This window comes from Amphiura filiformis, chromosome 5, assembly GCF_039555335.1.
Source record: "Amphiura filiformis chromosome 5, Afil_fr2py, whole genome shotgun sequence".
In the NCBI taxonomy this organism is placed as follows: Eukaryota; Metazoa; Echinodermata; class Ophiuroidea; order Amphilepidida; family Amphiuridae; genus Amphiura; species Amphiura filiformis.
Window position 1 is genome coordinate 13,368,405 of NC_092632.1, and position 14,825 is coordinate 13,383,229.

Consider the following 14,825-nt stretch of genomic DNA (forward strand, 5'->3'; position numbering starts at 1 on the left):
AACAAAAATTACATATTAATGAGCCTTTCCAGTCCTTTTTAGCTCATTAACTATATTGATTATTGACAAAAACAATAGGATACAAAGAAAATATAAATTGATGTATTATGGAAACCGTATGTCTGATTTGCTCCAAACAAAAGGCATATTGATCAGTGTACTTTACCCTACTCAATTAATCTGTTTAAAACAAGCTCAAAGCATTTTCTAATTTCTAGAAAATGCATCCAATACCACCTTAATTTTGGTATTGCATGGCCACTAGGGTTGGGATTTTCGGGTAATTTTGTGCCCGGGTACCCGTTTATTTTTCGGGCAGGTACCCGGGTACCAGAAATTGCCAGAATCATGTGTGCCGTTCATGAAGAAACTCTACCCGTAAGCTTTGATCTCGTACAATTAACAGCTCTACAGACGTTTGGTAATATTAAGGTTATTAATTATTTTAAACTGTTGTGATTTGGTAGTTCACAGCATTTTACGAATGGTAGTGAGCTTGGCAAAAACTGCATTGCTCAATTCATAGCGAGCGTGTAGAAGAATTAAAATATCACATATACTTTTATAGGTGCTGCGGTTCTTGAGTTACGTTGTGAAGGGGCTGAAATAACAACACTTTTGTAAAACGTACATAACTAATTAACAACAATAAATTAAGCAAGTTTGCAGAGCATGCGATTTGTAGAATGAACTTTTGCAAAACATCAAGATGTTAATTTTCAATAATATATTGATCTAGATAATGAAAATTGATTTTTAGGTTGCTTCGACCAACAATACCTCGTCTACCCTTAATCACGTAACTAGATGATATACGCCATCATACATTTAACAATAATATATTATGGCATTAAGTTTGATGACTCATCTTCGCTGGTTGTGCCATATCACTTAACCTTGGCCTCATGTACACACTTGTCCTGTCAATATTTAATTAATATAGTTTAGTTCTAGACCTGTATTAAGCTTGCTGATTTAATGGACCATGAATAAAAAGCACGACTTGTCACAATTCTTAAAACGGGAACAAAAGTTACAATCACTTATATTGACTCTTGTCACAATTTTGTATGTTTTGCTTTTCACCAACAGACGTAACTACTGTGAAGGAGAGGTTCCATGCTGTTGACCATAGGAAATATAAGTTAAAAACAAAATTGCTGGAGAACTGTAATTTTAACAAGTAAGTATGTGTGTTATTGTGTACATAGCACTTGTTCAGTGCCTGTATGGGACCATAATAACCCTCTCAGTTTTGAATCGCTAAGCTAATCTCGCGGTGTGGGCTACGCGCCTTGTTGGCTGCAAAGCGGCCATGCGCAGTGCGCACCCCCCCCCCCCCTCGAGGAACTAGATCTAGTTCTAATTGTGTAATGATGACACAAAGTAATAAATGAACAATATTTAGAAAATAGAGTACTTTAATACAGGTAATTGAATGATGTGCAAAATGCACTTACCACTGATACCAGGAGATAGTCTTGCCAGACTTCAACATAATGACATCTACGGATCTACATCCTTGGAGCCCAAAATGAGCCCACATATTATATGATGTTTCTTATTTTGTGAAGCAGATGTCAAAAGAGTGCCCTGTAACTCGGTATCTAATAACGTCCACTCCCAATGATAAATGGAGATACCGAGTTACAGTTACTGGAACTAACCAGAAGATGGTTCTAAAATTTGATTTTGACTATTTGGAGGAATTTCTGGGGAGTGTGGAATAAATTTTTGTATTTTTGGCAACAAAAAAAATAAGGACATTACACCAAAATTTTCACAATGCAGTGTTGGAAATTTATGAAAAATGAAGGTTGTGTAGGACAATCTGAGCTCATGGTTTTGGTTTCCCCCAGCTTTTGTTTGTACTATATATTGCCACAAATCAGGGCTATAGCCAGCTTGCTTGGTCTGGGGCCAAAATCAAAAATTCGGGGCAAAAGACAAAAAAATTTGACCTGGTAATTGGTATTATCGGTGGAATATACCTGATTTTCTTTAGAGAGACTAGAAGTGAGAAGATGAAATGTGTACACTAGGTGTGTGCGTACAGATTTGGTCATTTTAGGTTGTAGGCAATCAATTTTGGTTGTCTGCAATCAATTTTGGTTGTCTTGGTGACGGACAACTACCTGGTACTGATTCCATACGCTGATGCATGTAAATGTAATGTACAGGCAATTACAACAAGTCGATAACATAACAGGGACTGCCATTTGAAAATGAGAAAAGAGCTGTAGAATGCTCTTCTGGTCTCTTCAAGAAGAGCTTTAGAAGAGCTGTTTGCGTGTGGCCATTAAAGCATAAAGAATTTAACGAGTCATCTAGAGGAGCTATAAATCGCTCTTGCAAATGCAACTTAAGAAGAGCTGTAGAGGAGTGATTGCTCTAGCTCCTCTCAAACGGCAGTCCCTGCGATAATTACATCTATCTATCTTTACTAATAAAATAATAAGCGGGCTGTATCTGTCTATCTGTCTCTCTATCTGTCTGTCCGGCTATGCTCGTTCCACGCGCTTTGGCGATCGAGCGAAATTTCGGATATGGGTAGGTGACGGGAAAAGCATGTTGGCCAGGTGGTTTTTGAAGGGCCCCCTCGAGGTCAAAGGTCATCTAGGGGGAAAATACCCCAACTGGATAGCAAAAGCAGCAGCAAGTGGATACAAAGATGTGTAATGGGCAACTATGGACAAGTTTCATTCAGCTTTTGGCTGTCTGCCCAATTTGAAATGCACTGTAATGTCTACCCAGAATGCATTGCTGCAAAGCTACAGGTGCACTAGTACTAATAAAATAATAAGCGGGCTGTATCTGTCTGTCTATCTGTCTATCTATCTGTCTGTCCGGCTATCGTTTAGCGTGCTTGACGCATCGCGCTGAAATTTCGCATATAGGTAGGTATCGGGAAAAGCATGTTGGGCATGTGGTTTTGAAGGTCATCGTAGGTCGAGGTCAAAGGTCAAAATTTCAAACTTTGTCCGATCGGGCCCAAACTTGGTGGGTGGAATCCTTGATAGGAGGGACTATAATGCGAAAATAAAATCGAGGTCAACCGAGGTCAAAGGTCATTACGGAGGGTCAAATTTCAAACTTGGTCCGATCGGGCTCAAGCGTGGTGGGTGAAACCTTCGTATGAGGGGAGCATGAAAAACATTATATGGAGGTCATCCGAGGTCAAAGGTCAAAGGTCATGGATTTCAAACTTTGTCCTATCGGGTTCAAACGTGGTGGGTGCAATCCTTGATAGGAGGGGAATATATGCGCAAAACAAAATTGAGGTCAACCGAGGTCAAAGGTCATGTAGGGGTTAAATTTAAACTTTGCCCTATTGGGCTTAAACTTGATAGGTCAAAGGTCATCTGGGGTCAAACAGTATCGCTATCATGCCTGTGCACTCACAGCATCTGGGCTCTCACAGCCGCAGGTGCACTAGTCTATACTATAATAATCATAAGCTCTGTCTGTCTGTCTGTCTGTGTGTCTGTCCGGCTATGCGTTTACGCCGCTTGGCGCATTGTTCGATATTTCAGACATAGATGGGTACCGGGCGTCGCTGTTTACCAGGTAGTTTTAAAGGTCATCGGAGGTCAAGGTCAAAGGTCAAAATTTCAAACTTTGTCCGATCGGGCCCAAACTTGGTGGGTGGGATCCTTGATCTGAGGGGAATATATGCCCGAAATAAAATCGAGGTCAACCGAGGTCAAAGGTCATTACGGAGGGGTCAAATTTCAAACTTTGTCCGATCGGGCTCAAACTTGGTGGGTCGAAACCTTCAGTATGAGGGGAGCATGAAAAACATTATATGGAGGTCATCCGAGGTTAAAGGTCAAAGGTCATGGATTTCAAACTTTGTCCTATCGGGCTCAAACTTGGTGGGTGGAATCCTTGATACGAGGGGAGTATATGCGCAAAACAAAATTGAGGTCGACCGAGGTCAAAGGTCATCTAGGGCCTAAACTTAAACTTTGCCCTATTGGGCTTAAACTTGATAGGTGGAATCCTTCGTATGAGGAGAGCATGAACAAAATTACACCCGAGGTCATCCGAGGTCAAAGGTCATCTGGGGTCAAACAGTATCGCTATCATGCCAGTGCTCTCACAGCATCAGGGCTCTCACAGCTGCAGGTGCACTAGTACTAATAAAATAATAAGCGGTCTCTATCTGTGTATCTATCTATCTGTCTGTCCGGCTATGCGTTTCGTCGCACTTCGACGCATCGTGCTGAAATTTTGGATCTAGGTAGGTATTGGGAAAAGCATGTTGGCCATGTGGTTTTGAGGGTCATCGGAGGTCAAGGTCAAAGGTCAAAATTTCAAACTTTGTCCGATCGGGCCCAAATTTGGTGGGTGGGATCCTTGATAGGAGGGCAATATAATGCGCGAAATAAAATCGAGGTCAACCAAGGTCAAAGGTCATTACGGAGGGGTCAAATTTCAAACTTTGTCCGATCGGGCTCAAACTTGGTGGGTCGAAACCTTCATTATGAGGGGAGCATGAAAAACATTATATGGAGGTCATCCGAGGTCAAAGGTCAAAGGTCATGGATTTCAAACTTTGTCCTATCGGGTTCAAACTTGGTGGGTGGAATCCTTGATACGAGGGAATATATCAAAAACAAAATCGAGGTCAAAGGTCATGTAGGGGCTCAATTTAAACTTTGCCCTATTGGGCTTAAACTTGATAGGTGGAATCCTTCGTATGACTGAGGGGAGCATGAAAAAAATTGCACCGAGGTCATCCGAGTTCAAAGGTCATCTGGGGTCAAACAGTATCGCTATCATGCCAGTGCTCTCACAGCATCAGGGCTCTCACAGCCGCAGGTGCACTAGTGTCTAAAATAATAGGCCAACAGAAGATGAACACTGATCAGTGCTGTGGTATCTACAGATGCCATTGAGTACAGTGATATAAAACTGATAATGAGATAATTTGATATTGACCATTTATTTAATCAATTGTATTATCTTAATTGTATTGCTGACCATATTATGGACATTCCAAAGGTTGTGTCATGCAAATTGCCCAGTTGACCAGGAAGTACTTGAAAGTGCGATGGGTCATAAATCACCACAAATATTTATTGATCAATGTTTTGAAAATATTTTGGTAATAAAGTGCATACTTCTTGCAGCTTGATTGGGTACGTAGGATCAGAGAAGATGAGTAGAGAAAATTTCTCATCTTCTCTGGTAGGTCATTGAACCCAGAACTAAATCTTTTTAAAAGGGATATAAATGAATCTTGAGTTTTCAGTCGTATAATATTGTTGTTAATTTTTTGAACATGCTCTGCAGCTTTTGAGACAAACAATTAAATCATGGCCTAATAATGGATTAACAAAATTATTTGAAAAAATTGTTTTTAATGGAGTAACTAAATTGACAAACTATACTTATACTGTGTTTTGTCTCAAGTTGAGCTATTGAGATTGCGTCACCAGCATATGGACAAATTAGCCCTCTACGTGTGTGTGTATACTCACCACTAGATTAGTGTAGCGATGCATAACTGCCACTGCGAAATCCAATAATGGTGTTACTCTCAACTTAATGGTGTTACTCTCAACTTAAGACGAGATACACTGTACAGATGTTCATATAACTAAGCACAGCACAACATGAAGTCCACACTTCTTTCAGTGATCATAACTTACATTGTACTCTAGTCTTGGTTGTTTAAAACATAAATATTGATAGGAGTGTCAGGGACTGTCTGTTGGAATTTGCAGGAGAGCATTAAATAGCTCTCTCTTCTGGAGTCTTCAAGGGGAGCCGTTGAGAGCATTTACAAAGGAGAGAATGGTTAACTAAGGAGAGCTAAAAATCACTATCCTATATATCAGATTTAAGGAGAGCAGTAGAGAGCGATTGCTCTCGCTCTCCTCAAAAGGCAGTCCCTGGAATGTTGAAGAATTTCTTTAGCTACAGTTTGATATCTGTCACACTTAGTGTCAAAAGAATTTGTAATATTTTTGTTTGAAAATTGGTGCGATTTTTAACAATTTGCAGCAGATGTAAAATTGCTACACCTCTGATGTTGCGCCCACCTGAAAAGAGTGGCATCCGTTATGTACCGATAGGTAACATCTCACATTGACAGTAATCTTTTCAAAAGTTGTGAACTGAAGCATTTTGCATGGATAGTACCCGTATCTTTTTTACACAGTAAATTAGAAATCGGCGCAAATTGCATACATTTTCATAAATCCATTAGACTTTTTTGAATTACTTTGACACGAGTGAGGTATCAGACTCGGGGATCAAACTGAAGCTACGAAAATTCTTCACATGTTCCTGTCAATGATTATGCTTTCAATCAACCATGTTAAAAGTTATGACCCTCAAACTCAAAAAGTGTGGACTTTTGTGCAACTGTGAAATAATAGTTACTATGTCATGGTAGGCAGAAATGTACAAATAACAATGATGTCTGGAAGGTAGGTTGGTGCAGAAAAGTTTGGTAACCTGTACTATTTATTGGAACTGGTCAAAGGGATGCCGACCATAGTAATTTGTAATGTTCTTTATTACAGGTGCATGATGCATTAAACAAGTAACAAGTTTGTCATAGTGTGTGACATGTTAGGGCATGGTTAGGGTAATAATCATAGACTGGTACTGATAGCCAGGGGGTGATGGATCACACTTTTTTCTGAATCTTATTTTATATCATGTCAATTATGTCCTTTGTGCGATGTATGAACCCAGTGTGCTTTTACTTTCTTTGAACTTACATCGTGAACTGGGCATGAACATAAATTTGCAGGATGGTCATGTTGTTGTTTGCATTCCTTCAAATTATGAAGGTTAAGAAATTATTTATTAACTTTTATATAAGATGTAGACCTTTATTATAACTAGTACATGATGTAGAAATTGTCACAGGTCTGCATTTCAAAAACATCTGCATGCCCGTGAGTTAATTTGCATGTATCAAAGTGTTTGTGATGGTGAGAGGCAGGAGATTCAGAAATAATTTGCTGAACTTTGACTGAGAAAGTCCCAGAAGAGCAGCACCAACAAGAGGAACATTATGCATAGTATCATGCTAATGCCTTACAGCAGTTTGAGAAGCATGCTGCTTTTGTTCCGCCATTCAATCTGGCCTCAATATAACAAGTTGATTGTCTTTCTGTAAAACCACATGTCCTCTTGAGAACACAAAATGGTACATTCCCATTTGATATTATACCAAGCAAAAATAACATTTGAGCTTTGCAGGTCCATAGAATGATAGATACAACTGAAAGTTTGCCGATCATCATATTCTGTGTCAGTTCTATAATGAGTGATTTCCCATCATTCCCCTGGAGGCAATATGCCCATCACCACATGGAAATGAATGTAAAGGAGGTTGTCAGCCAGTTGGGCTGATAGCATGCCCTGGCAAGTTTATTTTGGTACATTGGTTCCCTCACGAGGGAGGAAGAAGGAAACTAATTTGTCTTTTTACCTGAGCAGATGTTGTCTCTAGCACAGGCTCTGTGCTGTATACTCTGATACCTATGATATGATTATCCTAATATGCTTCAAGAAAGGTAGGGAGGAAGGGTAATGTAAGGTTGTTTAAATATTTTGTTAAATTATGGTTCTCAAAGTCTGCCAATAGTCGTTACCCTAACCCAACTGAAACTCACTAAAGCTCACTAGGAACACCACTGCGACTGCGCATGCATGCATTCCATGTGATACGATGACACAATCGGTCATATATATACACACAAAATTTGTGGCCGGGCAAGCGAACCCCCTGTAGGTCGGTGACCTTCTGCATGGCATGCGAGGGGTCCGAGGTTCAAATCCCGGGGTACCAACTAACCAAGTGACTTCTTTGTTCATCTTCTGTCCTTTTTCATTTCTTTCCCTTCCGATAGCAAACAAAACATGGGTTGGGTTATGGTTAATGAAGCAGAGGCTCCGGAAGATTTTGAATATTGGGGAGGCCCAAATTTTGGCCTGCTCCGGTGCGAAATGCTGAAGGGGTGGGTGCGGAGGGGTATCCCCTCCGGCAAAGCGTGGTAACTTTTGAAATGTATACATTTTTACATGAATTGTACCTTACATTTTGAATTATACCCTAAAATTTGAATCTGATCCTAAAATTATGAATTTTACCCTAAAAGTTATGAATTTTTCCCTAAAATTGTGAATTTTACCCTAAAATTTATGAATTTTACCCTCAAATTTATGAATTTACCCTAAAATTATGAATTTTACCCTAAAAGTATGAATGTTACCTCAGATTATTGGGGGGGGGGGGGCTCTAGGGTACTTGGGCCCCCTCACCAAAATTATTGAGGGGGGCCGGGCCCCCAGGCCCCCATGGTTCCGGAGCCACTGTGAAGGTTTTTGAAAACGTTTTTGAAAGCCTTTTTGCAGAATGGAAGGGAAGAAGTTGTTTTGTTTTCCCCAGGATTCGAACCCAAGACGACTCGGTGTCATTGACTGGTAGCCAGTGTTTTGCAGTTCCGGCCATCAAAACCGTGCATTATTATAATGATTTGGGGTGATTGCGTTATCATATCACATATGATGCATGCACAATGGATTGGCGCTTTAGTACAGTATGCGGGACGGTTTGGGTTTAGTGTGTTGTCCGCATTTATATGATCAATTAAGATATGGATAGCATAAAGTGTTGAAGTTAACTTTGAAAGAAAATGTTTTCACTCACTGTAATGTTAACTTTAACCACAGCATTACATGTGTCACAAATACACAGGCATAATATTTGTTTGTTTGTTTTTTTAACCAGTCAGTCCTAGTCCTTCAAGAATGACCCACGGCTATGTGGGGGGGGGGCTCGGCGACGCCGAACAACGAGGCCGAAGGCCGAGTAGCGAGGCCGAAGGCTTTGCCTCAACATGCTCAATACTAGTATATAGTTTTAAACTTCTCAAGCCGAGAGTCATTCTTGAAGGACTAGTCAGTCCGGGTGGACACACACTTGGGTCCTGATAGGACCAGGCTCAAGAAAATTGCTCAATTCAAGCTTAAAAGCTTATAAGCATGCTGGCCTGTATGAAGAGAAAACTAGAAAGATACAGAATGAAGAAAAAGAGCAAGTAAGGCCACTGCCAACAAATGAATTTTACAATTTTGCTCTTTCACCCTTGGGTTGTTATAAGAAACTGGGTGCCGTATTTCCTTGAATAAACGTCCCAGGGGGAGTTGCATTTTCCAAACGGGGAGCGTTTATTAGAGGTCATTTTTAGCACGATAATTCCTGTTAAAATCATTAGGTAAGCTTAAAAGTCACGCTAAAATGACGAGCTATGAACTAGAAACACTGACTTTTGGTTCACTTATGGGTTTCCGATGCAGATTTTCACCAATTATTGCTGCTATTATCGACCATGTGAGCAACTTGGTACAAAAATGTAAGCTTACTACACAAGATAGCATGGAAATATGGGCATTTCTGAAACATCTTGGTTGAAAAAAGTGGTGGGGCGTTTATTTGAGGGGGGTGACTATTCGAGGAAATACGGTATTCTTATTCCGAAGGCTGTAAATACATATCGAAGTGTGTCTTTTATATTTATAATCCATCCTAAGCAAATTATGTTGGATCTGGCTTTTTACTGGTCAACTGCATTTCAATAATAATTATGAATTTTTAATGACCAAACAAAAACTCCACTAGTCTAGATAGGAAGTGGTGAATGGTTTATGATGTTAAAAGTATTATATTTTATTGATTACACTATTTGGGAACCCTGTTGGAAACCACTATTGTTATTGTTCTGGTCGGAGGATCTATAACCAAGGGAAACATAGTAAAGGCAGGGTTTTGATCCAACATAGGAATGAATGGTACTAATGAGTGTTGTACTATTGATGATCTGATCTGTTTCTGGTATACATTAGTCCTAAACTGACTGTTAAAGATTTTCCACATTCTATTGTGATTTTGGGCTGTAAGCTCAAAATTGGGGAGTCACTCAAGAGCCTTTCCAAGAATAAAAGCATGACACTCTACATGCAGTCAAGGGGGTTTGGCCCTCAAACATGGACATGATGGAGTTGAGCTTAAAAAAGTTTAAGATCACTTCCTTTATTTGAACAAGAAACAATTTAACACAGCGAAATAGAACTTATACATGACACAGATGGTCTCTCTTAATCTAGTGACAATGATGGCATATGTGCTTGTTAATTTTACCTAATCTGTTACCATGGCTTTCCACAAATAAACATTTAATTGATATAAATGTACTGTCATTCTATTTCAAAGAACACAAAAATCAACCAAATCAGAGAATAGTAAACCAATCTGTCAATGTTAAAAACCTCTACTATTTACTTTGTTTGACACAGTATTTTATTAGGCTTTGTTGTGGTGTTACACCACTAGAAATAAATAAATTTTTGATACAAAGAAAGAAATAACCAAGTTGGTAGTCAGTGGCATGCGGCACGAGCAATGACGACACGGTATATCACATTGAACCGTGGAACACATGCAGGGCACAGATATTCTACTCTATTGATTATATTATTATGCTGTTATACTTTCACATGAACAGGTTTATTTTTTTCTTAATATTGTAGTCCTGGGAACTTGCAGGAGAATTTTCATTTAAGCAAAAGTTATGTCATGTATCAAGTCGATTTATAAAATATATCATTTTCATTAATTGTTATTTTCATGTCTCCACCTCCACTCCGTAAAAATAAAACGTGTGCGAAATTAATAGCGAATACGCAGCAGTTCATATGCTGTGCGTGAGATAAGTCTATTGTTAAATTGAAGGCAATTTCCAATAGAATTACCAGTGACTCATACAACCATACAAAATTGGGAATCTCTTTTATGAGAACCCAGAGGCTAAATTTTGCTTTAATCATTGTAAGTTATAGATGGTCTGTAATGATACCATTAACCAAGCAAGTAATATAAAAAACTCATAATAAAATAAATTTAAAAAGGGGAATTATACATAAGGGAGAGGCTTGTATTGTACTTGTAAAATACAAATCTAGTTTGGTGGTATGAACATTGTACTTTCTACTTTTTGTGTAGGAAAAACTGTTTTGTCTAATTCTTTCTGGTAATTCTAGGACAATTTTGAAAAAGTACTTTTATAGTGGGCATTGGGAGCTTTTATACAGAACATATATCAAGTGAAAAGAGTATATAGAGTATTCACTTTGAAGACAAATAAAATGATTATGTGAAATTGATATATGTATTGCTTACAAAATAGGATGCCGGCCTACACAGTGGCATACAGACTTTCTTACTCGTACCCGTACTCGAGTCCCAATTTCCGTACCCATATTTGTACCCATGGCTTCAGACCAGTACCCGTACTCGTGCCCTATTTTGACTTCGGACCCGTACCCATACTCATGGACTGGGACCCGTACCCATGGCCTGGGACCCGTACCCGTACTCATGGTTCGGGACCCGTACCCGTACTCATGGCGGGTCCCAATACTACAAGTCTGGTGGCATACCTGGGAAAATTGTCACTACTGGGGGAGGTGGGGGTGCAAGGGTGGAGTACCTCCCTGGTCGTATGCTGCTGCTACATGTACATGGTGCTGCTACATATATGTTGAATTAGCATTTGTCTTGCTACATTATTAATGGGACCAATGTTTTTTGGCATCCTTACAGCCCAGATGACACTATACTTTACACAAGTCCTGAGGGTCATAATGGGGACACATACATGTATGGTGTGATACACCTCAAAGTGTTCCTCTCATCCCTTAATAGTTCAGGAGTTATCTCATGTACAGAGGGCAAACTTCAAAATGGACCGATTAATCGTAAATTGTTTCAAATTACTCCGCTCCGCAAACGGAATTGGAAAATATAAGAAAATGTTTTTCCTCAGAATTGAATGAAAACATGGATCAAAGGTTATGTTCATGTAGGGAGTAGTTATTTTCTGCCCCCAGTTGAAACTGGCCCTGTTTATCAACAAATCATTTACCATGTAGAATAATTTGTCAACTGCTATCTATTGTGAGAAAAGGTTCACTGTGTTTTGATTTGTGTCATGATTGTTGTGACTCACCAGGAGGTCTATTAAAGCAAAGAAGTATCTGTCCTGACATTGACCTTAACTGACCCTGGGGTGCATTGAGGGAATTCTTATCTCTCCTACATCTATGATTTTTACATGATTTCATGTTGTTCATGAAGTGAGCACAATTGGGTAACTAATGACTATTGTTAAAATTACATTAGCCTACATAGATGAACTATGCTCTTTTGGGAATTTCCCCTTGCCTGTATATTTTGGCAATATTAGTACTGCATTTTAATATTTTCATGCTTTTCACGTCTAAAGCAGGTAACAACAATGCAATGTGCAAGTACATTCCTTTTGTGTATCTATGTCAATGTATGGAATATTAGAATTTGCAAAAACAAAAATGAGCGAAACAAATTGGGAGGAAATTTGTATGTTTTTTGATGATTGCACTTGCAGCATATTGATAGGGGATAAATAATAGGACACATTTTTTCTATACATTTGTACACCCACAAACGTCTCCACTTGGATGATAAAAAACAACATTGGCTGTATTTGTCGGCATTCTTGCTTGTATTTACATTAGCGAAGAACTTGCTGTGTGTTAGTTTCTATTGTTGGAGGCACAATAGAAGTTAATAAAATCATATGTTTATGTACATGAAATAAGAAACACCAGTTCATTTATAGAAATATTTACATTGTATTTGGTGTTCAAGCACAGGGGGATATGGGAAGCGTTTTGAAAATTTGACTCTTAGTTCTGGGAATGGCTGCCTGTTGAGTTTCCCATCACAGTCTAGTGCCTGTGCTCCTTGCAAAAAAAATGACAGAAATCCTATAGGAATGTCTGTAAGCCAAAAATCTTTAAAATGTGGTAGTTATGATATTGATCCACCTGGCGACTTGTGAGAAGAAGAAAACGGATGTGTCATTGGAACCAAGAAATCTCACTTTAATGGCTATTATGGCTATTATAATTCCCTTTAAAATTGATTTGATTTGACCATGAATCTTCTTCAGTGTTTTGGTTGATGCTCTCACCTATGTTGATGTTTGTTCATATCGGGTATTTTAAAATAGCATATTAAATTAAAAGGCCGGGTTCAAACGAGGTCTGTGGATAGCAACTGGGTCAATGAAGCTATAATATTACAATATAGGCAACTATGTATATTGACCCGTTCTTTTGTTCATTTTACCTGTTCCATTGTAGGGAATATAATAAAAAACATGGCATGACATCAGGATATTTCTAAGTGTGGATAGGACATTTCAATTTGGTAAACATGGTAAAAGGAACATGTCATTAAGACTATTGCACATAATCTTAATTGACAGGTGGGTTTGTGTTCCTGGCTGATATAATGAGGTGAAGATGGTCTAGTTATGATTGAGATTGTCTCTTTGTTGATGAAGGTGTCAAGTACTTAATTATAATTCCAAAATATTGTGAATTGATAGAGTTGAAGAAAGTGTTGTCTTTTAAGCAGTAGTAAACTATTTTGAACCACTCCATAAATTATTATAGACATTTATCATAAGGCCCACATGCATGACATGTAGTGCAACATTTTTTTAAGTTTCTATCTTCATTCAAGACAAATCGGCTTTGGGTTGATTGAAAAACAAGATCTGACATTATAACTAAATTGAGATGCCGATCTGAAATCAAATTTTCTCCACAATTTGAACCAAATTAACCTTCTTGTAAATAATAGGCTGCTAAGTGTATTATGATGAATTAATAAGCAGATTCTGTCTGGTATTATATGGCAGAAATGGCAGTGCAGTGATAAGTTTCACATTAATATTTTACATGCTTTTCTTACGTCTTCACAAAATTAACTTGCATACAGCCACAAACACAGATTTGTAATTTTCACAATATTATTACACATTGATGGTTGATGCCAAGGTGAGGCACATATAACAAATTGACAGCCAATATTTTGAATAGTACTAGTAAACAAAGTGTTACACAGCACGGCAGATCAGCGTGTTAGATTTGCCATCATCACTACTGCCAGCACGTCACTTGTGGAGATGGTGTCATGTTCTAATAATAGCTCTCTGACCATCACAATCAATATGATACGTCATGCGCAGGATTGCCTCGCTTCGGTAGATTGAGAGACACTGAGAATGAGAGGATAAATTGAATCCTGTCAGTATATGAGACATTATGTACTACTGCACAGAGTAACATGTGACAGCTTAGTAAAGGTGGTTGAGTAACAAAGACGATGATAATCTGAAATGCCACTGTGCAGATACTGTGGTTTCATGTCAGCAGTTTCGTTTAAATACTATACTTTGGTTTTTGGATATATTGACATTTAATAGAATATGGTAAGCATGATGTTTATTGTCTTTTAAAGGATCAGCAGCATCACATACTGTACACACTACATTGTAGCTTGAGCTTGAACCATGGGTAGACAGAGGTTTGTGGTATAAAGTACCGGTACTGCAACTACCAGTACTGCGACACAGGCGCGGATCCAGGCATGGGCACACCGGGCCCGTGCCCCCCCTTTTCGAGAGTCCTAATTTTTTTTTTTTTTTTTTACAATTTTGTTGAAAAACAAAAACAAAACCCTTTGTTTTACTTTTCATTTTTACATCAACGGCCTCCTGCCAGTGGCGGATCCATGCAGGGGCACACCCGGACGGCACCCCTTTCATGGTCCATGAATTGGCTTTAATTCGGCCTTTATTATTATGAGGGGCGCATCCTTCCTCAGACACCCTCCCTTTGCGTATGGATAAAAAAAGTCAATGGGCTTCTTTTTTGGACCAGGCGCGGATCCAGGTGGAACGGCACAC

The 14,825-nt window shown here is 38.9% G+C and overlaps 1 protein-coding gene across 3 annotated transcripts in view; it reads left to right on the plus strand.

The window, feature by feature from the left end:
• LOC140152667 (disheveled-associated activator of morphogenesis 1-like) overlaps positions 1 to 14,825 on the plus strand; it is a 94,100-nt gene that overhangs the window by 3,116 nt on the left and 76,159 nt on the right. For 2 of the 3 annotated variants that reach the window (XM_072175116.1, XM_072175120.1), the window contains exon 2: positions 1,093 to 1,183. The gene's annotated coding sequence lies outside the window, so the exon portion shown is untranslated. Of the gene's footprint in view, positions 1 to 1,092; positions 1,184 to 14,235; positions 14,349 to 14,825 lie in introns of those variants that run through there. The other variant, XM_072175118.1, reaches the window with a different exon arrangement.